Source organism: Schistocerca americana, chromosome 2 (genome assembly GCF_021461395.2).
Source record: "Schistocerca americana isolate TAMUIC-IGC-003095 chromosome 2, iqSchAmer2.1, whole genome shotgun sequence".
NCBI lineage: Eukaryota > Metazoa > Arthropoda > Insecta > Orthoptera > Acrididae > Schistocerca > Schistocerca americana.
The window spans coordinates 988,977,799-989,003,961 of record NC_060120.1 but is presented as its reverse complement, the minus strand read 5'-3'; positions in this window follow the sequence as shown (position 1 = coordinate 989,003,961).

Genomic DNA, 26,163 nt, shown 5'->3' with positions numbered 1-26,163 from the left:
TAAGCTATAAATGTATTCCCACTTACTCTCAAGGAAAGTAGACATTCTCGAGAAACATAAGGTTCTGCAGCGGTTAAGCGGCGCGAGCGTACGAATACGTTAGAATTGCGTGACCTCCGCAATTCGCGGTTGCGCTGACGAGCTGTGGACTTTCCTCTGACGTCACCGATATATTTACATTGTTTCGAAAGGTTTCTTTGTCAAGGTCAATTTAGCTTTCCTTGCGACGTCAGCAGTTTCACCTCATCGCCGCATTTTGTAGACATGCTGTCTCACATCAATCACAAAAGATTTGTTCTGTGATCTTTTTTTATGCCATCACTAACAGCTAACAGCATGAACAACCAACACCGTGATCTAGCACTAACAGTGCCACTAGCAGCATTAATAATCATAACGATGACGTTAATCGATTGTGTTTCCACATTTAGCTATTACTCCATTTTCCCTACTGTTTGCAGCGTTAGATGTTTCTGAAACGTATACTGATTTCAAGCGGCAAATCCGCAGGTTTTGATAAACATTGATGTGGATATCGTACTAATATCAAAACTTGAGGGCAGAAAATAAGAAACTGAGGGAATTTGTTATCCAGTGAGGTTTAAAGGAACTGAGGACAAAGCATGAAAACTGAGGACTGTCCCCATAGAATGAAGACCTGTGGTCACCTTAGCTTGATGATTAAAAGTATAATACGAGAGTTGCATTGTTGTGACGTTGGTTGTTAGTGGTGATGGTGGAGGGGGAGGGGGGCAAGATATCGGGTAGACCGATGGAGTAAAAAAGAGGGGACGTCATGTTTCATTTTCCTATAGGGCGGCAAAACAACTAGCGACAAACCTGAATATGCATGAACTCCCAAGTATGCTTTCCTTTTCAGCAATTGCTGCCGGAAATAAGCAACATTTAAACGTGTACGCTTTGTAAACACAACTACATACATATGTTGAAATCAACGTATTTTGTTGATTAAAAGTTATTGAGAAATCATTAAACTTTTTAGTGAGTAGGAGGGCTAGGAGTGAATTGGTGGAAGGAGAAAGAATGGGGCAGTTAATGAAGGTGGGAGAGGAGCTGGGTGAGACACCATCTGCCCGGGAACTGCGACTTGGGGAGGGGAGCCTTGTGGCGGAGACTCCACTGCCCGCAAATTGGCTTAACGCAAACGCAAGAAACTCCTTCCAGAGAACTGGCCGCGAGGGTATTGCAGCGCAAACTTGGTTAGCGAGCAGAAACTAATCCGGAATTCGCAGCTCAAGTGCTACACAATGGAGCGGTTTTGGGTGATGCTGCACAGTCCACAACGCACCCCTCCAATATCTGCTTTGGAGGCGGTTATTAAGACCGTTTGCTCTACCACTCCACCAGGATCTGCAGGCACGGAATTCAGAGGTGCTGCAAGCTAGCTCTATTTCTTTGCAAGAAGATAAATATGCTGTTACTCTTAGGTGATATGATGTCCCTGATGAATAATAAGAGAAACCAGACCTGTACATGATGATGTCCTAATTTTATACCCGTCTGTCTAGTCTCGGTTGCAGTTTGTGAGATAGAACACGGGGAGTTTTGTTACAAAGACTTTTAAGTCATTAAGAATAGTGGTAATGGTGAGAGTTGCACATTCGCATAAATTACGGCAGGTGTTTCTCCATAGAACTGCTGTACCCAATCGCGTTATTTCATAGTCATTAGGGAAACATTATAACAGAATAGAGATAACAATGTTTGAAGAACAAAGTGGATAAAAAAATGGGGTACATTGTCAGTCATAATGAAAGAAGAGACCATTAACTGTGGCACTAATATACAGCCTGCAGTGTAGCACACATTAATACATCAAGCTGCGGAAGTAATTATTTCACATTGAACAGCTGCGATATTTCAAAATTTTATCTGCAATCTATATAAATAAAATTGTAAATGTTCGTTTGAACAAAATCCTTAATCTTGGAAGATTTGTTTGAAATTTTCACACAGTCACGCATTCGAATATACCTAAAGGAGCGCCATATGGATTACAAGTATGATTATTTTAATAATAGGTATAAGTTGTCACTAAAAATCTCATCTTCATTTGTTCAAAATCATAAATTTCCGAAAGTTCTTCACAGAACTTTTGAAACAACGTTGCATTCGAATACGCTAGTGTTTTACTTACCAGTTTTTTTTTCAAAATACACAATATAGAAATAAATACGTGGTATATAAAGAGTAAACGTTATTACTGAAAGTTTCGAAAAGTTCTTTACCGATTTACTTCAGATTTTTATACATTACGCTACTGAACATTAGGTGGATATCGGATACATATTTTCAATGTATATTTAATGCAAAATATATAATAGTGCAACGTTGTTAGCAAACAGGACAGTTTTATTTATGGCTTATGAATTTGCACTAACAATAAACAACCCTCAGGGACAGCGACAGGAGGAGGAAAGGAAATGGACAGAGGGAGGGGACGAAATATACATAGAGAGAGGAATAGAGGAGATGGTCAGAGGGGGCAGGAGGAGAGAGGGAGAGAGAGGGGGGGGGGGAGAGAGAGAGAGAGAGTGAGAGAGAGAGAGAGAGAGAGAGAGAGAGAGAGAGAGAGAGAGGAGAAGGAGGAGAGAAGAGAGGCATAAAAAGGGAGGGAATGAACAGAGAGGGGGAGAGAGAGAGAGAGAGGCAGGAGGATATGTAGAGAGATGGGGACGAGAAGATGGACAAAGAAGGGAGGCGGAGGTGGTAGAGAGGGGAAGAGAGAGAGGGGGCAGGAGAGACATGGGGGGAAGGGGAGGGCAAGATCGACAGAGAGAGTGGGTAGGAGGTAATGGACAGAGTGAGAGAGGGAAGGATGAGAAGATGGACAAAGAGAGGAGGAGAGGGAAATGGGCGGTGACAACGTGGGGGAGGGGGGGGGGGGGGAGAGGAGATGGGGATGTAAATACAATTCCCATACATATTAGAAATTGGTGCGTTCTCTTTTCGTTTTCCATTTAATCAGACTGAGAGAAAGCAATGCCTGACCAGGAACAACTACTAGGGTACATTAATATGCGTGACTAAAGGAAACGAAGAGTGCAAATGAGTGGTGACGGAGTGCATCATCAATCAAATTATAACAGAGATTATGAGATAGTCTGTCAGAAGCCTTTGAAGTGAATGTGTTCCGGTGAAATGCTGCACGAACAAGGGAAACATAGAACAGCAGCAAACAATCATATCTGATGTGGCAAATTTCAACCATGCAAAATGTTCAGAAAAGTAAAACTGGGCATTTCGCAAAACGAAAAAAGATAGTGTCGTATATATTCACTGTCAGCGAATCACAGCTGGAATCGATCAATACCAAGTGTTGTTGTAACGTGTTCTTGTGATACGAAATGTAACTAGCACATATTTCCAGTCGCAGGTAATGCATCAGGCAGACTTCATTTCATTGCTAGGATGCTGGTGAAATGCAGTCTGTCTCCAAAGGAGGTCGTTTACCAAAACTCGTACGACCTGTCGTAGAATGTTGCTGAAATGCATACCGCCCATACCCAATAGGACTACATCTACATGATTTCTTTGCTATTCACAATAAAGTGCCTGGCAGAGGATACTGAAGGTATACAAAAAAGAGCTGCACCATAGGTATTTTTGATGCTTTGAAAAGCATAACGGGAAGATAAAAAGTTCAACTGTTCGACTTCTGAATTCGGATGCAAACTATTGAAAATGTGTCTTTGTTTCGTCCACAGCATCGAACCGTAGAATCACATAATTGTGACGGTCTCACATTTCGCGCCATTGAGAACACCACATGTGCGATATCGCCCAGTGTAAGGTTTAGAGATGACATTAGACGCGAATCACGTTCACATGTTGCTACGCTGTCAACGTCTTATGACAGACACGTCAGACAACTCATGAACGACGACGTCTGTGGGTACCAAATGGCTAATGAATCACCGCTGGAACGTAGGCTTGCCTTCTGCTGCATCAAATACTAATGAGACAGCTGTCGTCGGAATGATTCGGTCATTATTCATCAGACAGAGTGATGATGCATAGCCACCACCCCTCACACTGCGGCAGTGGTGGCATAGCACACTGCGCCCGCGAACTGAACGGCATACGTCACGTCCCCAGTGCTGAACCGCTGAAACAGCGGCCGATGCCTGTAGCAGAAAAGGTACCGACTATTGCAACATCCACTTGCGAATGTCAGGCAAGGTGACAGCCTGGTGTTTCTCATGTGCCTCCATCCCTTGTCCACCATTTCGACGCATTTACTGGAATTGCGGCAGCGACTGAACTTCGTATATTCCACAAACAAGTTATAATTTGGGTCAGATGATGTCAACAAGTCGTATTATTCTTTTTATCATGCAAAGTACTGGAATTCATACATGTTCTTCTCGTGACCGGAAGTTCAACAGCGTGACAAGTACTGTATCTTCAAGCTTCAACGTGGACGGGACTGTTATGTTCATCAGTTCCAGATAGCTGACTTGAATGTACGGAAGATATGGTCGAAAATACACTCTCATTGAAAAGTAACAATGTGCTAATATTCCGTCTGCGTTTCTTTTTTGGAAAGAGGACTGGTATTTCACGTCCCGTCGATGATGAAACATGAGAAGGATTCTGAATTGGCAGGCGCTCGAAGATGGACGCAAACTATCGCATGAAAGCCGATTTACAAAGTTCCAAGAACCAGCATTACGCGAGGAATCTATTTTAATGCGCTCAGAGTTGTTTAAGCAATCCCTATTCCCGCACTCTATACGCGAATGGAATAGGTTACTTCTAATAAATTGTACAAGGGGAAGTACCCTCTGGCACGCACTTCACAGTGCTTTGTAGAGTATAGATGTAAGTAAGTATACTTGCAGAAGCTCAGACGGGCCAAGGATAGGGAAGGATATCTCCCTTCTCATTCTCAATTGAACCACAGCGGCTTTTGTCTGAACCGCCTTAGGGAAACTACGGAAAACGTACAGCATGATGCCCGAAGGAGCAGGGGGGGGGGGGGGGGGAGGGAGAGAGAGAGAGAGAGAGAGAGAGAGAGAGAGAGAGAGAGGAGCCCAGTGGCATAACCGAGGCCAATCTCTTCTCTGTATTCGTTCTTGAATTCAAGTACACAGCTATAAAAGGGAGACATCAAACTGCTGCGCCACAGAGCTCACGGACTTGTTTTGCATAATTTTGAGAACGGCTATGCGCCCCCGCTAGCTGAGTGGGTAGCGCGGCGGAATGCCTAGCCAAAGTGCCCAGGTTCGATTTCCGGATGGGGCAGGAGGTTTTTCTCTGCTCCTGGACTGGGTGTTGTGTTGTCGTCATCTACATCTACATCTACATCTACATTTATACTCCGCAAGCCACCCAACGGTGTGTGGCAGAGGGCACTTTACATGCCACTGTCATTACCTCCCTTTCCTGTTCCAGTCGCGTATGGCTCGCGGGAAGAACGACTGTCTGAAAGCCTCCGTGAGCGCTTTAATCTCTCTAATTTTACATTCGTGATCTCCTCGGGAGGTATAAGTAGGGGGAAGCAATATATTCGATAGCTCATCCAGAAATGCACCCTCTCGAAACCTGGCGAGCAAGCTACACCGCGATGCAGAGCGTCTCTCTTGCAGAGTCTGCCACTTGAGTCTGTTAAACATCTCCGTAACGCTATCACAGTTACCAAATAACCCTGTGACGAAACGCGCCGCTCTTCTTTGGATCTTCTCAATCTCCTCCGTCAACCCGATCTGGTACGGATCCTACACTGATGAGCAATACTCAAGCATAGGTCGAACGAGTGTTTTGTAAGCCACCTCCTTTGTTGATGGACTACATTTTCTAAGGACTCTCCCAATGAATCTCAACCTGGTACCCGCCTTACCAACAATTAATTTTATATGATCATTCCACTTCAAATCGTTCCGCACGCGTACTCCCAGATATTTTACAGAAGTAACTGCTACCAGTGTTTGTTCCGCTATCATATAATCATACAATAAAGGATCCTTCTTTCTATGTATTCGCAATACATTACATTTGTCTATGTTAAGGGTCAGTTGCCACTCCCTGCACCAAGTGCCTATCCGCTGCAGATCTTCCTGCATTTCGCTACAATTTTCTAATGCTGCAACTTCTCTGTATACTACAGCATCATCCGCGAAAAGCCGCATGGAACTTCCGACACTATCTAGTAGGTCATTTATATATATTGTGAAAAGCAATGGTCCCATAACACTCCCCTGTGGCACGCCAGAGGTTACTTTAACGTCTGTAGACGTCTCTCCATTGATAACAACATGCTGTGTTCTGTTTGCTAAAAAGTCTTCAATCCAGCCACACAGCTGGTCTGATATTCCGTAGGCTCTTACTTTGTTTATCAGGCGACAGTGTGGAACTGTATCGAACGCCTTCCCCATCTCCGACGTCCAATGTGGCGTCGAATGCAATAAGTACTTGCCCTCGGCAGCCGAACTTCCCCGAATGGGGGACTCCCGGCCCACAATGCAGTATGCTAATTTCCATTTCTCAGTTCGGCGTATTATTATAGGTCATTAATGATCTTGAGTGATGCTGTTGTGAAAAATAACTATGGGTGTATATGGCATGGAGGGAACATTAATGTTTAAGAAACACTAATATTTAAGGAAGCTCTTACTTAAATACATATATGATGATGACTTTTTCAAAGTGAACATTCTCTGTTTGGTGAAGATGACAAATCAACCAAGTTGGTAAGCATAATAGAGCTTAGGCATAAATTTTAAATAAATTCCATGTTTGTATAGTGGAAGAGTCTCTTACAGACTTAACTTGTAAATTTTCCTCTCCTATGTGGTCATTTTCAAGATAGAGTACGTCAGTCACAGCAAGTATAAAGCACTGATTGGCGACTCCAAGGCGTGTTGTGTGCACCACGACCAAATGGTGGATATAATTGGAAGGAAAATCAGCATTGGCCGTATTTTGTTGTTTTATTGTCAGGAAAATCTATTTTCGGTCACTCAGCGATCGCTCTAAGCTTGTGGTTATAGCTTGATACCAGTGCCTACCACTTTTAATTGTATATTACAATTTTAATTGTATATTTTAATTGTATATTATTTAATTGTATATTGCAAAAATTGTCGATTTTGCTGACAATAAAACAACAAAATACGGCCAATGCTGATTTTCCTTCCAAGTATAAAGCATGTAAAAAAGTACTGAGAGTGATCAGATTTGACAAGAAAGAAATAAAAAACATCATTACATTCGACGCTGCCGCTACTAGCAGCTTGCGTTGTTAGCTTTTGTAACGTCTAACTGATAGTAAGTGCCCTGTGTGTACCGTTTCATTAAACATTTTCATGAATTTCCAATGAACTATTCGCTGCTCTTAAGACACTGCGCTAGACCCGGCCTGTTCACGAGGCTGCTACGTGAGCAAGGACGCCCACGCTCACTCGCCACTTGTACGGTGAGTGCTTGCTGTAAAATGGGACGGCCATACGTCATTACGTAGTGCCGGGGAATGCAACCGTGTGCAGTGGCTTCAGATGAATAATCTTAGGTGCTGGGCAGTAGACGCCAACGTATGTACTTACGGCTCAGTGCTTAAACTGGTGCGTGGTTTTCTTCAATTTGTTGGAAAGTAGCTTGATGACCACATTCGGAACATCAAAGCGTAAGTCAGACACCACAGAATCATTCTGCAACACACTGGTGCTGCATGTTCACTGACAGTTTACAACTTAAAAGCATATCTTCTACTTAGAAATGCTCAGGAAGAAGTACCAGCCACTGATGATTTCGTAAAAAGCAAAATATGTAATATTCATTGATATCACGTATTTTTACATTTAACGTTTACTGAAATGGACTTGAGATACAAGATTATGTCAATTTAAATTTCGTCCTAAAGCTGCCTTCTTTATAAGACAGCTTAACTCGTAAGAAATACCATATTTCATACTTAACTACCCCATGTTCTCCGCTTCGTCAAAACGTACAATGGTTTCATTTGATTCTCATTTCTCATTAATACAGCAGTAATAGAAAATTAATTTTCCTTGAAACGCATAGTGAGGTGCCGCGAAGCGATACATGCCCGTATATAATATGACAATCGATCGTAGATTCTTGCGTAGCTATCTTGTTCCGAATGCTGTTTCACTTCACCACCCTTTTCTCCACCATCTGTCACCGTGGTTGTTAACTCAGTGCGAGCCAGCTCCCATGAGCAAATGAGTGACCAAGGCTGCGCCAGACAATTAAATGCACTGCAAGTTTTCACCATTTTTGAAGGAATCTGAGAAAGAACACCTTCTTGTGTATCTTGCTAGCGAATGTGGCAGGTGGAGAAATCTGAGTACTCCTGTGATCACGAGCTGGTTTGGAACCCTGCAAACCCTCATGGTTAGTCTCGATCCGATCGCTGTAGCTAGGAGCTTAATTCTTGGTCGGTTGGTACGGGAAAAAAGAAGCATTATGTGACTGTTGCGAAAGTAAGATTTCGTCGAACGTTGTATAAGTGCAGAGGAATATTCGCAGAGGGTCCTCCATACTGGCTTGAAACGCTTCAGTAAATGGAAAAAAATGACCATGTAGTGGAGTCAGTTCCCACACTTTGTAAGAACATCCCACATATTCTCGATCGGATTCAGATCTGGTGAGTTGGGGGCCATCACAAGCAACCAGTGAACGATACTCTTTGGCCGTCATGGTTGCTTGTAAGAGCTTCACTAGACCCATGGATGTTCAAATGGTTCAAATGGCTCTGAGCACTATGGGACTTAACAGCTATGGTCATCAGTCCCTTAGAACTTAGAACTACTTAAACCTAACTAACCTAAGGACATCACACAACACCCAGTCATCACGAGGCAGAGAAAATCCCTGACCCCGCCGGGAATCGAACCCGGGAACCCGGGCGCGGGAAGCGAGACCCATGGATGTCCACGTGAATCTTCTCCAGAGCACAATGGAGCCGCCACTAGCTAGTCTCCTTCCCACAGCACACGTGTCAAGGAGCTGTTTCCCTCCCATCGCGCCGGCCGGTGTGGCCGAGCGGTTCTAGACGCTTCAGTCTGGAACCGCGCGACTGCTACGGTCGCAGGTTCGAATCCTGCCTCGGGCATGGATGTGTGTGATGTCCTTAGATTAGTTAGGTTTAGGTAGTTCTAAGTACTAGGGGACTGATGACCTGAGATTTTAAGTCCCACAGTGCTCAGAGCCATTTGAACCTCCCATCGTCAGACCATGTAAGCTCTACCACTGCGGCAACTTCCAGTGCAGATGGTCACGTGCCCATTTTAGTCGTAGCTACCGACGTCGTGGTGTTAACATTGTTACATCCAAGGGTCGTCGGTTGCAGAGATACGTCGTTAGGAGTATTCGGTGCACTATGCACTTTGTGCTCAGCATTAAAGTCTGATGTTCACCACCTTTCCTGTTTTACCAGTTTGCCCAGCTACGACGTCCGACATCTGTAATGAGGGGTGGCGCCCAATCCCACGACGTCTGGTCGTGGATTACCTCAGATTCACCACATGTTGAAGACACTCACCACAGCACTGCTGGAACACCCACCAAGTCGTGCAGCTTCCGAAATGCTCGCGCCGAGCCTCCGGGCAATCAACATCTGCCCTCGGTCAAACTCAGATAGATCACGTGCCTTCCCCATTATATATACGGACAGCACGCTCACTAACACTACATGCACCGTGCGAGTGTCTGATTAACAATTAACGTGCTGCTGTCCCCTGGATGGGTTCCTATCGATAGCTGGTCGGTTGTTTTCAAAACTATTACAGGTTTTCTACTTATTTAACAGTTACATAGACTATAGCAGATTGAGTATGTAGACAGAATAATTAGAGCTGATGATAATGAAGCAAATATTCGATGAAGTCTAGAAAGGTTTAGAGCAGACTGGGGCACGTCTCGAGAATCGTGAACATGCAACAGGTCTTCCCATATCGCAGCAAGTACCACACAGATGGCTGTTCGCAGCCGTGACACGCAGATAGCGGGTCTTTTGTGTTCTGGAGCTGGAGGCCAGGCCCTACTGGAGTTGATAACCGCTATCTCTTCTCACCCCCGCCCCCGCCTGCTCCTTTCCCCGACACCCCACCCTCGGCTCTGCAATTGGTTTCCGCCAACAGCTCTCAAAACCTTCAGAAATTCATAGTTTGCCTTATTTGAACACTGTAAACAACTCTGACACGTTTTAAAGGGCCGTAAGAGCTCTCCGCTCTGGCTGAGGTTAGAACAGCGTACTGTGTTTTTTTTTCTTTTTTTGTTTGACTTCGCGTCCTCCTCACAGAACTATGGTCTAGTACGGCTACTTTCTCCAATGTGGTTGCTGTTTTCAAAACTACAATGACATATTTCATCAGGCCCGTAGCTATGGTGCAGAATTTTTAAGGACTATTTTTTGGGTGTAAATCGTGAACATTTCACACGGCAACACAAGCAATTCAAACGAGATCATCTACATGTACATAAATACATAGCAACCCTCTTTGCAGCGCCTAACAGGCGCTACATAGTACCAAAATTATCAGTTTCTGTCGTATTCCATTCACCTAACGAGCAAGGGGAAACCGTCTCTCTACATGTCTCTCTGCGCACCCTAATCTCTCTCATTCTCTTGATCTCTACGCTAGATATTCGGTGGTGGCAGCATAATTGTCACGCAGTCTTCTTAGTACGCAGGTTCTCTGAATTCACCCAGCTATGTTTCACGACAATCAAGTCGTCTTTCTTCCAAGTATTCAAATTTAAGTTTTCCATGCACAGGTGTTACACTATCGTCTGGACTACACAGAACTATTACGACCTTAGCAATGCGTCTCTGAATTCAATCACATTTTATGATAAGCACAAGGAAACTTCCGTCTTTTACAGCTGAAATTTTGAGTTCCAGACATGTTTCGCCTATTCATGTGAGGCATCTTCAGTGGTCTATAATACATATAAAATTTAAGTTAGGTTATAATCTATTCTATATATGATATGTATGGTCTAGGTTAGATTTTAACTTCGGGAGCGGGATGGATAGCATGACATATCTGTGCTTGGAGACGAGTGCTGCATAGCAGCTTTTGCTACTAAAAATACGCCGAATTCATGTTAATCAGCTTTTCTGTCTTGAAAAGAACGTGGGAAGCACGTACACTCTGACCTCAGTTATCGGAATAACCAGACACGTTTTAAGTATGTATGAGACGACAGGAGAAATATTCTGTTACACACACTGTTTCGTTGAATTTATTTAAAGTTGTGCACACGTATGTTAATTAAACTTCAATGATAGTCATTCACCACTCACGTGAAAGACGAGCATAATGTTTAGCGTAAGATAGTCTGAACACCTGGAGCACCTAAAAGTGGAAATACATGCCGTATACCACATTTGCAAAGCACCTCACATTAACAGAATCACTATGCTGTTGGCACAAAAACGTCACTATGAAGTAATAATAATTTGTAGGCAACTTACGCTTACCTACCACAAAAATGATCCAGTACAGTAGCATATAAAATACGCATATAAGATACGACCAAGAACGAAGTCCCCGTACTAAAAAGGGTGTAAGACGAAGATGTAGCCTTTCACCCCTCCTGTTCAGGTTGTACATCGAGGAAGCAATGATGGAAATAAAAGAAAGGTTCAAGAGTGGAATTAAAGTTCAAGGTGAAAGGATATCAATGATAGAATTCGCTGAAGAATTACATGATCTGTTGAACGGAATGAACAGCCTAATGAGTACAGACCATGGATTGAGAGTAAAGCGAACGAAGATGGAGGTAATGAAAAATAGTAGAAATGAGAACAGCGGGAAACTTAACATCAGGATTGATGGTCACGAAGTAGATGACGTTAAGGAATTCTGCTACCTAGACAGTAAAATAACCAATAATGGATGGCGGACATCAAAAGCAGAATAGCTGGTCATGAGAAGTCTACTAATATCAAATATCGGCATTAATTTGAGGTTGAAATTTTTGAGAATGTACGTCTGGCGTACAGCACTGTATGGTAGTGAAAAACAGACTGTGGGAAAACCGGAACGGAAGAGGATCGAAGCATTTGAGATGTGGTGCTACAGACGAATGTTGAAATTTAGGTGGACTGATAAGGTAAGGAATGAGGAGGTTCTGCGCAGAATCGGAGAGAAAAGGAATATATGGAAAACACTGATAAGAAGAAGGGACAGGATGATAGGACATGAGGGAATTACTTCCATGGTGCTAGAGGGAGTTGTAGAAGGGAAAAAATTGCAGAGGAAGACAGAGACTGGAATACATCTAGCAAATAATTGAGGACGTAGGTTGCAAGTGCTACTGTGAGATGAAGACGTTAGCACAGGAGAGGAATTCGTGGCGAGCCGCATCAAACCAGACAGAAGACTGATGACAAAAAAAAAAAAAAAAAAAAAAAAAAAAAAAAAAAAAAAAAAAAAATATTACTCCATCCTTCTCACTTGAAAAAATAATTTTTTGGGGTTTTGGGGTTGTAATCTCTGCCTGAAGCTTCCAGTGCAGATTTTGCCTCCTTGTGATCTGCAATAAACCTGCAATTTTAGTCCACAGATTCCGAATTATATTCCGATTATGATATTTTCATCCTCGGGATGACACAGACTCATTCTTTATTGAACTAAATTTTTGATTTTCTCACACTCTACATTACGTATTTGACCGAGGAAAACAAACTAATTTTTACTTCACTGACTGTCGTTCTAAGTCTGTACGTTCGAGCGATATCATTAGCTTAAGTGTGACCGAGCACATAGTGGCGCACTGATTTGAAAAGATGGGCCAGCTTCAGCCAATGTCGGTCGTCGGCGGAATCCACCGATATCAGTGCCGCAACCTTACAGCTGACTGAGGAATCACGGGAGCTGACTGAGCGGTCCTGAGTGAGTGGAGTGGGGTGTTGATTGGGAGGGGGGGGGGGGGGGGAGGAAGGTTTTGTGTGTGTGCGTGTGTGTGTGTGTGTGTGTGTGTGTGTGTGTGCGCGCATGTGTGCGTGTGTGTGAGTGAGTGACTGAGGACGGTTTACTGGTCATTACATTAGTATTAACGTCATTTAGAAATTAATAATTTTAGCAATTAAATGTCACGCATGTGAAAAGAGCAAGCCATTAACGCATACATTCCCCTGGCCAGCGGGTCAGACCTTGAAGGGGGGACACATGGATGTAAAAAGGTTTGTCTATACTGACAGGCATATATCCACTTCGTGGTGCAGTACGACTCTGCAGAAAGTATCAGGCCATATAGTTTCTGGCGTGTTTATGGTGTGACTGTTCGCAGAGAAAAAACAACCAACACACTGATGTATACATACAAAAGTACAACATATAAAAATATCTGCACTTACACCTATTACACACTATATAGACGATGTCATCCGAAAATGGAAAGAATGAACGCCACACTCCCGTATGCTGACGACTTTGTATTAATGGCAAATCGTGAAGAAGAACTACAGAAATGAAACCATCTTTTAAATTTAATTGGCCAGCCGGTGTCGCCGTGCGGTTCTAGGCACTTCAGTCTGGAACCGCGTGATCGCTGCGGTCGCAGGTTCGAATCCTGCCACGGGCATGGATGTGTGATGTCCTTGGGTTAGTTAGGTTTAATTAGTTCTAAGTGCTAAGGGACTGATGACCTCAGATGTGAAGTCCCATAGTGCTCAGAGCCATTTGAACCATTTTTTTTTTTTAATTTAATAGGAAAGTATCATAATTTTAAGATGGCAGTAAATAGAACTAAGAAAGTAGCATTCCATGGAAAATATCTATTCCGAGAAGGAGGAGATTAGTGTTTAACGTTCCACCGACAGGCTCGGATTAGGGAAGGATGGAGAAGGAAAGCGGCGATGGCTTTTCGAAAGAACGATCCTGGCATTTGCCTTAAGCGATTTAGGGAAATGATGGGAAACCTACATCACGATGGCCAGACATGGGTCTGAACCATCGTCCATCTAGTATGAAACCAAAGCTTAATTGCAAATAAGATGCAGGAACAAGTTCGGCACTCCAGTTACCTAGGATATAAGCTACTTTTAACCAACGTAAGGCTGTATATGAAATTACAGAGCTATTTGAGTATATGTACCACTATAAGCAGAACATTAAAAAGTACAGAAAGAGACACAAAAATAAAATGCTGTTAGGTGACAGCTGTACCTGTTCTACAATGTGGGTTACGAAGAAGAAAAAAGCGCAGGTGACGCCTGTATATAAGAACGGTAGAAGGACGGATCCTCAAAATTACACACCAATATCCTTGTTGCAGGATTCTCGAACTTATTCTCAGTTCGAATATAATGAATTTTCTTGAGAGAGGGAAGTTACTGTCCATGCATCAGCACGGCTTTAGAAAGCATCGCTCCTGCGAAACACAACTCGCCCTTTTTTCACATGATATCTTGCGAACCATGAATGAAGGGTATCAGACGGATGCCATATTCCTTGACTTCCAGAAAGCATTTGACTCGGTGCCCCACTGCAGACTCTTAACTAAGGTACGAGCATATGGAATTGGTTCCCAAGTATGTGAGTGGCTCGAAGACTTATTAAGTAATAGAACCCAGTACGTTGTCCTCGATGGTGAGTGTTCATCGGACGTGAGGGTATCATCTGGAGTGCCCCAGGGAAGCGTGGTAGGTCCGCTGTTGTTTTCTACCTACATAAACGATATCTGGATAGGGTGGATAGCAATGTGCGGCTGTTTGCTGATGATGCTGTGGTGTACGGGAAGGTGTCGTCGTTGAGTGACTTTAGGAGGATACAAGGTGACTTGGACAGGATTTGTGATTCGTGTAAAGAATGGCAGCTAACTCTAAATATAGATTAATGTAAATTAATGCAGATGAGTAGGAAAAAGGATCCTGTAATGTTTGAATACTCCATTAGTAGTGTAGCGCTTGACACAGTCACGTCGATTCAATATTTGGCCGTAACATTGCACAGTGAAATGAAGTGGGACAAGCATGTAATGGCAGTTGTGGGGAAGGCGGATGGTCGTCTTCGGTTCATTGGTAGAATTTTGGGAAGATGTGGTTCATCTGTAAAGGAGATCGCTTATAGAACGCTGGTGCGACCTATTCTTGAGTACTGCTCGAGTGTTCGGGATCTCTATCAGGTCGGATTGAGGGAGGACATAGAAGCAATTCAGAGGCGGGCTGGTAGATTTGTTACTGGTAGGTTTGATCATCACGCGAGTGTTACGGAAATGCTTCAAGAACTCGGGTGGGAGTCTCTTGAGGAAAGGAGGCGTTCTTTTCGTGAATCGCTCCTGAGGAAATTTAGAGAACCAGCATTTGAGGCTGACTGCAGTACAATTTTACAGCCGCCAACTTACATTTCGCGGAAAGACCACAAAGATAAGACAAGAGAGATAAGGCAGTCATTTTTCCCTCGTTCTGTTTGGGAGTGGAACAGGGAGAGAAGATGCTACTTGTGGTACGAGGTACCCTCCGCCACGCACCATATGGTGCACTACGTAGTATAGATGTAGATGTAGATGTAAGCCATCTTCAGGCGGCGAAAAGGAGTCAAAAATTGCGCTAGGATGGACAGGTTTCCTAATGAAAACATTAGGCAAGAACTAAATAGTTTTGCAAGAATTGAGAAAATATAAGAACATATAATCAGAACTGGAAAGAACACGTGGAACGAACAGAAGGGTCAAAGATTTCGAGGGTGGTCTTACAACACAAACTCAAAGGAGAGAGGACAGAACCAAGAACCAGACAATACATCAAGTGGACGTCCTCTGCAGTGGTTTGAAATCTCATCAACGTTGGTCTGGTTATGTGTGCAGCTTTTATCATTGTTTTATTTTGTTTCTCACTGGTACCTCATGAGGAATGAAGATACCAACTTGGGTAGAAAAATATAAGGAAAAAAGGGGAAGAAAAAACAAAACATGACGGAAAGTAAGTGCGGCCGCCTTTGAACGAGTGAGTATAAAGAAAGCATGCCGAGGGAGCGCTGGTGCGGGCGGAGGAGTCTGGGGTCGCGTTTCTCACATCAGCCGATTACCCCGAGGCCGGCGGGGGTCCCTCCTCGCTGTTCGCCCATTCAGTGCGTGTGAGGGGTGTCGGCTGCACGCACTGCGTGGCGTACTACCTGCTGCGGCGGCCTCGCCTGCTCAATGGGCGCGAGGAGGCCGCTAGGCCCCAAAAAAGTGCGTGCGGAATGCGACCGCCGCCGCTGCTTTATAATGCAGGAATTCGGCTCGCCGCTCTGCCGGCTTCCGCAAAAGGGCACTGCCGCAGGAGCCGGACAGCTTCCAAGGCGGCTCGTCCCAGTCCAAGGACGCGCTCGTCAGGTCGGCGCAATACAAGACTGTGGACCAACCGATGCTGCTGCACCTCGGTCAACGAATCACAATTACACAATGCGATTGTATATACGAGAGTAGCAACGCCAGAAGACAGTATCGATTTGTAGAATTACCTGCAGAGGTTTGGGGATGGTGGAGGCTCTGACAGTTGGCTCTGAACATAAAACTGCTACACCACGAAGATGACGTGCTACAGACGCGAAATTTTAACTGACACGAAGAAGATGCTGTGATATGCAAATGATCAGCTTTTCAGAGCATCCACACAAGGTTGGCGTCGGTGGCGACATCTACAACGTGCTGACATGGGGAAACTTTCCAACCGATTTCTCATACACATACAGCAGGTGACCAGCGTTGCCTGGTGAAACGTTGTTGTGATGCCTCGTGTAAGGAGGAGAACTGCGTACCATCACGTTTCCGACATTGATTAAGGTCGGATTGTAGCCTATCGAGATTGCGTTTTATCGTATCGCGACATTGCTGCTCGCGTTGGTCGAGATCCAATGACTGTTACCAGAATATGGAATCGGTGGGTTCAGGAGGAAAATATGGAACGCCGTGCTGGATCCCAACGGCCTCGTATCACTAGCAGTTGAGATGGCAGGCATCTTATCCGCATGGCTGTAACGGATCGCGTAGCCACGTCTCCATCCCTGAGTCAACAGATGTGGACGTTTGCAAGACAACAACCATCTGCACGAACAGTTTGACGACGTTTGCAGCAGCATGGACTATCACCTCGGAGACCATGGCTGCGGTTACCCTTGACGCTGCATCACAGACAGGAGCGCCTGCGATGGTGTACTCAACGACGAACCTGGGTGTACGAATGGCAAAACGTTATTTTTTCAGATGAATCCAGATTCTGTTTACAGCATCATGATAGTCGCATCCGTGTTTTGGCCACATCGCGGTGAACGCATACTGGCGTATCACCCGGTGTGATTGTATGGGGTGGCATTGGTTACAAGTCTCGGTCACCTCTTGTTCGCATTGACGGCACTTTGAACAATGGACGTTACATTTCAGATGTGTTACGACCCGTGGCTCTACGATTCATTCTATGCCTGCGAAACCCTACATTTCAGCAGGATAATGCACGACCACATGCTGTAGGTCCTGTACGGGCCTTTCTGGATACAGAAAATGTTCGAATGCAGCCCCGGCCAGCACATTCTCCAGATCTCTCACCAATTGAAAACGTCTAGTCAATGTTGGCCGAGCAACTGGCTCGTCACAATACGCCAGTCACTACTCTTGATGGACTGTGGTATCGTGCTGAAGCGGCATGCGCAGCTGTACCTGTACACACCATCCAAGCTCTGTTTGACTCAATGCCCAGGCGTATCAAGGCCGTTATTACGACCAGAGGTGGTTGTTCTGGGTACTGATTTCTCAGGATCTATGCACCTAAATTGCGTGAAAATGTAATGACACGTCAGTACTAGTATAATATATTTGTCCAATGAACACCCGTTTATCATCTGCATTTCTTCTTGGTGTAGCAATTTTAATGGCCAGTAATGTAAGTATAACATATTGCGCTTACATAGGAAAAGAAATCCACCACTGTATAACTGCATCGTTGATGACAAATAGCCGGAAACACAGTATGTACCATAAAATATACAGGGCGGTCGGAAATTCCCGTTACAGACTTCTAGGACTTGTAGAGGGGAGTGAGTACCTCGTATTTTGAATAGGAACCCATGTCCGGAAACGTCATCCAACGAGACTATAGAGCTTCAAAGTTATAGGCGCGGGCGTCTGTAAATGTACGTATACACTGGGTGATTCCGTGATGATGTTACGACTTTCTAGGATGATGGAGAACGATAAATGTGTTAATTTCAAGTAAGGATCCCTGTACCGGAAACGAACGAGTCGAAACTGCTATGAACAGCTATGAACACTTGCTCAGTAGAGGAGATGTGTTTCACATTAGCGAAAATGAACGAATGGTCATAGTTCTTCAGGTATGCAATTTAGAGCCCACGTTTACTGGACAATTTTTCTCGTTTTTGTCCACACTACCACCACTGAAAGTTACCAGCCCTACACTCTTCGCAAAACAAGAAGCGGTACATGTATTCAACTGTCAGAGGTATCAGAACGGTTTTCGTTTATAGCTTTCGACTCGTTCGTTTCCGGTACAGGGATCCTTACTTCAAATTAATCCATTTATCGTTCTACATCACCCTAGAAAGTCTGTAACATCATCACGCAATCACCCAGTGTATACATACATTTGCAGATGCCCGTGCCTATAACTTTGACGCTCTATAGTCTCGTTGGATGACGTTTCCGGACATGGGTTCCTATTCAAAATACGATGTATTCACTCCCCTCTACAAGTACTAGAAGTTTGTAACGTGAATTTCTGATCACCCTGTATATGTAAAACCATCCAGAATGACCTTAAGTGGCGGCCGCGGTGGTCTCGCGGTTCTAGGCGCGCAGTCCGGAACCGTGCGACTGCTACGGTCGCTGGTTCGAATCCTGCCTCGGGCATGGATGTGTGTGATGTCCTTAGGTTAGTTAGGTTTAGGTAGTCCTAAGTTCTGGGGGACTGATGACCAGCTGTTAAGTCCCATAGTGCTCAGAGCCATTTGACCTTAAGTGGAATGACCACGCAATGTCATTGGATTATTATTAAGGAAGTCTAACTTGTCTACGAAGGATGTGACATACATGGTGCTTGTTCGACCGATTCTTGAGTAATGTTGTTCTACCTGGGATCCTTAACAGGTAGGACGTAGAAGAAATAGAGAAGATCCAACAAAGAGCGGCGTGTTCCGTCACGGGAACGTTTAGTTGGCTCCAGAGCGTTACGACCACGATCAACAAACTCCAGTGGTAGAAATTACAAGACAGGTGCTGAGCATCACGGAGAGGTTTACTACCGAAACTTCGAGAGAGGAATTTTCGGGAAGAGTCGGAGAAGATGCCACTTCCTCTCACATACATCTTGTGCATGACCACCATGACAAAATTCGAGTTATTAGAGCTTACCGACAATTATTCTTCCCATTTGCCATTTGCGGGGGGAGCAGGAAAGGGGGAATTATTTGGTGTTATCAGGAGTACTCTCAGCCACGCACAGTTAGGTGACTTTCGGAGTTGCTGTAGATGTCGATAAGGTTCTCACTAGGCTGTCGGTAGCTATAATAAAATCTACTTTTTTTTTTTTTGTCATCAGTCTACTGACTGGTTTGATGCGGCCCGCCACGAATTCCTTTCCTGTGCTAACCTCTTCATCTCAGAGTAGCACTTGCAACCTACGTCCTCAATTATTTGCTTGACGTATTCCAATCTCTGTCTTCCTCTACAGTTTTTGCCCTCTACAGCTCTCTCTAGTACCATGGAAGTCATTCCCTCATGTCTTAGCAGATGTCCTATCATCCTGTCCCTTCTCCTTATCAGTGTTTTCCACATATTCCTTTCCTCTCCGATTCTGCATATTAGGTGATCTACTTAGATCACCTAATACCGAGAAGTTACTTACGACTTGTGCAGAAATCACAGGACATTTAATAGAAGCAGTATTTGAGAAGGAAGTGTGAAAGGCTTGTAGCCTATCCCTGGTATTATTCAAATTGTTCGCTGAACAGGCAACAGAGGAACCCAAGGAGAAATTTGGATTGGGAATTAAGGTAGAAGGAGAAGAAATAAGGATCTTGAGGTTTGCCGATGACATAGTAATTCGGTCACAAACGGCAAAGGAGCTAGGAGAGCAGCTGAATAGAATGGATGGGGTTTCTAAAAGAATATAATTTGTGATATCAGTACGGAATGCAATTATTTTAATAAAAGTCGCAGACCAGTTCGTGATAAATTTTTAATTCTAGATACCGGTTTTGTTCTTTTAGACCATCTTCAGATCAAAGCTCCAAATGACGCAGTGTAGTACCGACTGGTGCCTACCACGATCTGTTCAACAGTTCTGACGAGTTCGTGACAAGTACCAGTCTGGACTACAATGCATCCCCGTACACTGGCTCCTAATTTCGTTTGGAGCCTTGATTTGAGGATGGTCTAAATGATCGAAATCGGTAACAAGGATGTAAAAGTTTAGTACGATTTAGGCTGCTACTTTTATTAAAAAGACTTGGAAAGTGATTGTAATATGAGCATAAACATTGTGGAAGCCACAATGGATTAACAAAACTATGCATCTATCCCAGAGGATCACGTCCACTTCTACGTGCAGTACGTTTTTCCTCCACACTATGGCGTCAACCAGCGACGTGCCACACAGCTCGCAGAGTACTTTCGTGGTTAGAAGAGCACCAGAATGACTTTACGGTACTCCACTGGCCACCATGCTCTCCGAATTATATCCAGTCGATAATCTGTGGGAGCAGCTCGATAGGGCTCTTCGTCCCACAGATCCTCAGCCGAAGACGCTCGCGCAGCTGGCCACGGCGCATGGCACATGTTTCCGCAGGCCTGTCGTTATCTTCGAGAACCGCACTGACTCTCTTACTGCACGTCACGCAGGGATCAGCACTGCAAAAGGTGATTATTGTGGCTTTTGCCAGGCGTTCACATCAATGTGCCTTGATAGTGTCTGCTGTACACAAAACAAAAGAACTATTTCCAAGTGAAATATATCTTAAAGCGAATATCACTGTACTATCCATCAGTTGTACAGCACGAACTTCATACAAGTCGATTTCAGGTGACTGAATAATCTATAACTCTGCCTGATAGGCAATGTCATTGGCAGCCGCCAGTTGAATGTTAACACCAATTCTGGACATGCTGCCGAAATACTTCGCTATTTCATTCCTCGACACAACTTTCCAAGTAAAACCACACGAGGCGACAAATTAACGTGTTTCCTATCTTGTAGCTGAGAAGCAGTTTCCAGTAATCAGCATGGAAATACAAGTACGAATACATAAATTTCTGTATGCCTCACCTTAAGATGAACCAGATAAGATTCAACCTAGTTCACCAAAATAGATATTTCATGAGAGGTCGCACCTATCTACGAGGGTCACTCCAAAAGACTTGCACACATTTTTTTAAAATACATCTTTTGTTCTACATATTTGAAAGCTTCACAGTGTGTAGATACATCCTTTAGGAACGATATTTTCATTTCTCCACAGAATTTCCATCCCTCTCAACTGCCATACGCCATCTTGGAACCAGCGCCTGTATACCCGCACCGTAAAATAACTGAACCAACCTGTTGGAGCCACGGTTTGGCAGCGTGCACGAGGGAGTCATCATCTTGAAACCTTGTTGCACGAAGAGAGTCTTTCAGTTTCCCAAAGAGATGATAGTCACATGGAGCCAGGTCAGAACTGTAAGGCGGGTGTTTCGGTGTTGTCCATCCGAGTTTTGTGAGTCCATGGTTTTTTGACTGAAAAGTGTCCGTGCATTGTTGTGCAACAGCAAAAAATCCTGCTTTTGCCGATGTGGCCGAACACGACTCAGTCGAGCTTGAAGTTTCTTTTGTGTCGTCACATATGCATCAGAATTTATGGTGGTTCCACTTGGCATGATGTTCACAAGCAAGAGTCCTTCGGAATCGAAAAACACTGTAGCCATAACTTTTCCAGCAGAAGGTGTGATTTTGAATTTTTTTTCTTGGGTGAATTTGCATGTTGTCCATTGATTGCCTCTTCGTGTCTGGTGAAAAATGATGGAGCCATGTTTCATCACTTGTCACAATTCTTCCAAGAAATTCATCTCCACCATTCTCGTACTGTTTCAAAAGTTCGCTGCATACCGTTTTTCTTGTTTCTATGTGAGCCACTGTCAACATCCTGGGAACCCACCTGGCACCAACATTTTTTAATGCCATCACTTTCAGTATTCTGCAAACACTTCCTTCCCCTATCCCAACGTGGCGTGACAATTCGTTCACTGTGATGCGTCTGTCAGCAGGCACCAGTTGCCCGCATCTCGTGGTCGTGCGGTAGCGTTCTCGCTTCCCACGCCCGGGTTCCCGGGTTCGATTCCCGGCGGGGTCAGGGACTTTCTCTGCCTCGTGATGGCTGGGTGTTGTGTGATGTCCTTAGGTTAGTTAGGTTTAAGTAGTTCTAAGTACTAGGGGACTGATGACCATAGATGTTAAGTCCCATAGTGCTCAGAGCCAGCCAGACACCAATTCGTTAACTCTCTGCACATTGTCTGGAGTGTGTGCAGTACGAGGACTGCCGCTGCGAGGACAATCCTCAATATTGCCGTGCCCGCTTTCATCACATAACCTGCTCGCCCACCGATTAACTGTAGTGCGATCGACAGCACCATCTCCATACACCTCTTTCAACCTCTTGTGGTTGTTTCCCACTGTCTCGTTTTCACAGCACAGGAATTCCATGACAGCACGTTGCTTCTGACGAACGTCGAGTTTAGCAGCCATCTTGAAGACCTGTTGCGACGGCGCCATTCACGGGAACAGGTTGAACTAAGTTTGAAAACAAGCGGGAAGGATGTATCTACGCCGGCCGGAGTGGCCGAGCGGTTCTAGGCGCTTCAGTCTGGAACCGCGCGACCACTACGGTCGCAGGTTCGAATCCTGCCTCGGCCATGGATGTATGTGATGTCCTTAGGTTAGTTAGGTTTAAGTAGTTCTAAGTTCTAGGGGACTGATGACCTCAGCTGTTAAGTCCCATAGTGCTCAGAGCCATTTGAACCATTTTTTGATGTATCTACACACTGTAAAACTTCCACACATGCAGAATGAAAACTGTATTTTTACATAAATAGTGTGCATTTCTTTTGGAGTGACACTCGTGTGCTTGTACGTCATTGTGATTTCGTCGTTCTGCGCTGTGTTCGCAAGGAGCAGCACTAAGTAATTTCACTGCCAACAGATAACTGCCCCTAGCCGTCGCAATATCTGCGCAGTGGAACTTGCAACGAGTTCCACGAAACACAAAGGAGTCTTCAAAGTGGTGGAGTAGGTGATATACCGGAGCAGTGCAGTGCTGGCGGGAAGGAACGGCACCAGCAGATGGAGCAAGCACGAAGGCAGGACGGCGCTGTCGGGTTTACCCGCACTTAAAGGTGGCCATAATTTACCTGCGGGACGTCGCCGCCGAGATAAGAGGAGCGAAGCGCCTTGTAGCGAGCGCGGGAGGCGTCCGCGAAACTCGGAATTGCATGTGTGGAGGGGTGTGAATAGGGAGAAAACCGGGTCGGTCCGCTAGGAACTGATATACACTTCCACTGTATTCGCGTAGTGATTTCAAGCTGTTCCGGAAACGGGTATCAGCTATTCGGATTCAGTCAAATGCTATTCTTACTTGCTGTTGGTATTCAGTTGTCAGGGGTCTAACGACGACCGATATCGTTCATTGGTTTGTGTAGTTACGTGATAATGTGTAAAAGCGGTTTTGCATTAAGAAATTTGAAATATGTGGTGTTTCACAAGGATTCATCCACTCGTGACATCTCATGTTATCGTTCGATTTGTGGAGTCTGTAACATTATGTGATTGCCTTATCATTTTAAATCATTCACTAATCGAGCAGTCGCTCGGCAACAGCTACAGTTAGCAAATAATGTTGCGAGAATGTAAAAGGTGAACGACCTGTGACGTAACTTGTTTATTGTCGAAGCGCCGTCAGAGATGCAGTGACTTATTGACTTTGAAAACCGCGGCGCGAAAAACGGACAGAAGAAGAACACTTTTACACATTTTTTTTTGATGTACGAGATATTCTCGATGACCAGTTACTCATTCTTCTCTTGTCTCTGGTAACTTGTGTCGGACGCGCATTTCTTGCCGCCGTATTATTATCGTTAAAAAGTAATATTGTTTTAGTGTTGAGTAAAAGTGCAATACTAAAAGTGCAATACTGCATAGCAGTAGATTTATTGTGCGACGTGTATGTGAAAACGTCAAAGGAATTATTTTGATTGCGAGAAGAGAAGTGCCAGTCAAAACGGCATCCATGTTAAATCTTTCATTGCAGTGTAAGTTCATCTATTAATTGCCATCAATTCAGATTTAAATGGAATTGGTGTATTGACTATTTATTTAATATAGACTCTATGTCTCACTCCTTCATGAAGTTATTTAATTTTATTTATGTTTCTGCCAAATAGAGAGTTCACAGTCACGAATTCTTTCGTCGAAATCGGACGGAAGTTGTATGCGGCGAAATATTTTCTCCGCGCCATATTCTACTGGTAAATGCATGATAAACTACGGTCCCTTAGGAAATTCATGTTGAGCTATCCAAAAATAATTATATTTTGAATAGGCATTTACTCTCCCCTGCAATGCAACTTCCGACTGATCAGACGATCCAACAAGAAACAACCGCACACGGCCGGCGTTCGCAAATATATTTCCACCGCTGATTATAGCTATATGTTACAGCACAAAAGTAAACATATTGTTATAATTAGCGACCACGAACGGGGACACTTATAACTGTATGCCCGCATCTCGTGGTCGTGCGGTAGTAGCGTTCTCGCTTCCCACGCCCGGGTTCCCGGGTTCGATTCCCGGCGGGGCCAGGGATTTTCTCTGCCTCGTGATGGCTGGGTGTTGTGTGCTGTCCTTAGGTTAGTTAGGTTTAAGTAGTTCTAAGTTCTAGGGGACTGATGACCTTAGCAGTTAAGTCCCATAGTGCTCAGAGACATTTGAACCATATAACTGTATGTTTATGTATACACATTACGTAAACATATCGTTATAAGTCGTACTATCGCAACGTTTCGATGGATTTCCTAGACTTCATCTTCAGGCGAAGTGTATGGTTCATCTCCAGTTTCTAGCTTGACAACCGCTGACTGCAGGCGTCTCTGTTGAGCACGATACGAACTCGAAAATGTCTCCACTATACGGGAATAAAAGTTATGTGATGGAAGCGTACAGGTACGTCATGGCTGTCAACACAAGGTAGTTTGGGTCTGTTTGTGAATCGTGCTCTCTTAACTGAAGCGGTTAAGAATACGCCTCGCATCCTGATGCAGCACAGATTTTCATTGTGGTCATTCAGTTATCTAGCTGGAGGTGGTTCGTATTCGGAACTGCGAATACAATTCATATCCTCTGGTGAAAGCTCAACGGGTGTGACAATCACATGCTTCAGCAAGAGGTATCCCCGCCATCAGAGTGGAAGAAAGTCCGGATATCGAGTCGTGGTGCTGTCTGCTCCGTCCGCTGCTCCGCCGCTTTCGCATCAGACTGTGCGTTAGCAGAAATACGTCAGAACGATCTGATGTGAAAACAGTGGTGGAATAGGAAGGCAGCACCAGGAATCGACGTCCGAACACCTCTCCATCCCGCCGTGGGACCGCTTATCACAGGCCGCGAACCGTTGGGCTCTCTGCGAAAGACTCTACGGTCCAGCGGCTATAAAGGAACGAACTGGACTTGAACCCGACATTTTGCCTGATGATGACGACTAGGAAACTAGACGAAACATTGCTACAATACGACGCTAACACGAGGCAATCAGAGATTTCATAAATGAAATTCGCCGACATACGCAGCATTCCTATACAGACTCATCTAATTACACGAAACTGCATCTTCGTCAGGAAAAGAGATAGAAACTTGAGCTGAATTTTAACTACAGTGCTTTTATTTCCAAAAGAAGCAGCAGTTTTAAATGGGTATATCATTTACGTACTTGTAAATATAATCTAGCCGTACGTATTACAACAACGTTAAGCCAAAGCTTTCATTCACTTTTCACAAATGTACAATGTGCCCTCTACCGAAAGCATGACAAACATTCGGGAGGATAATCATATTCATCCCATATTTCGGCGAGCGTACATTGAGTTAGTCACTGCTATAGATATGCAGTATAGCAGTTCACCCAGAATTGTTGGAAAGCGAGGCAGTCTCTCTCT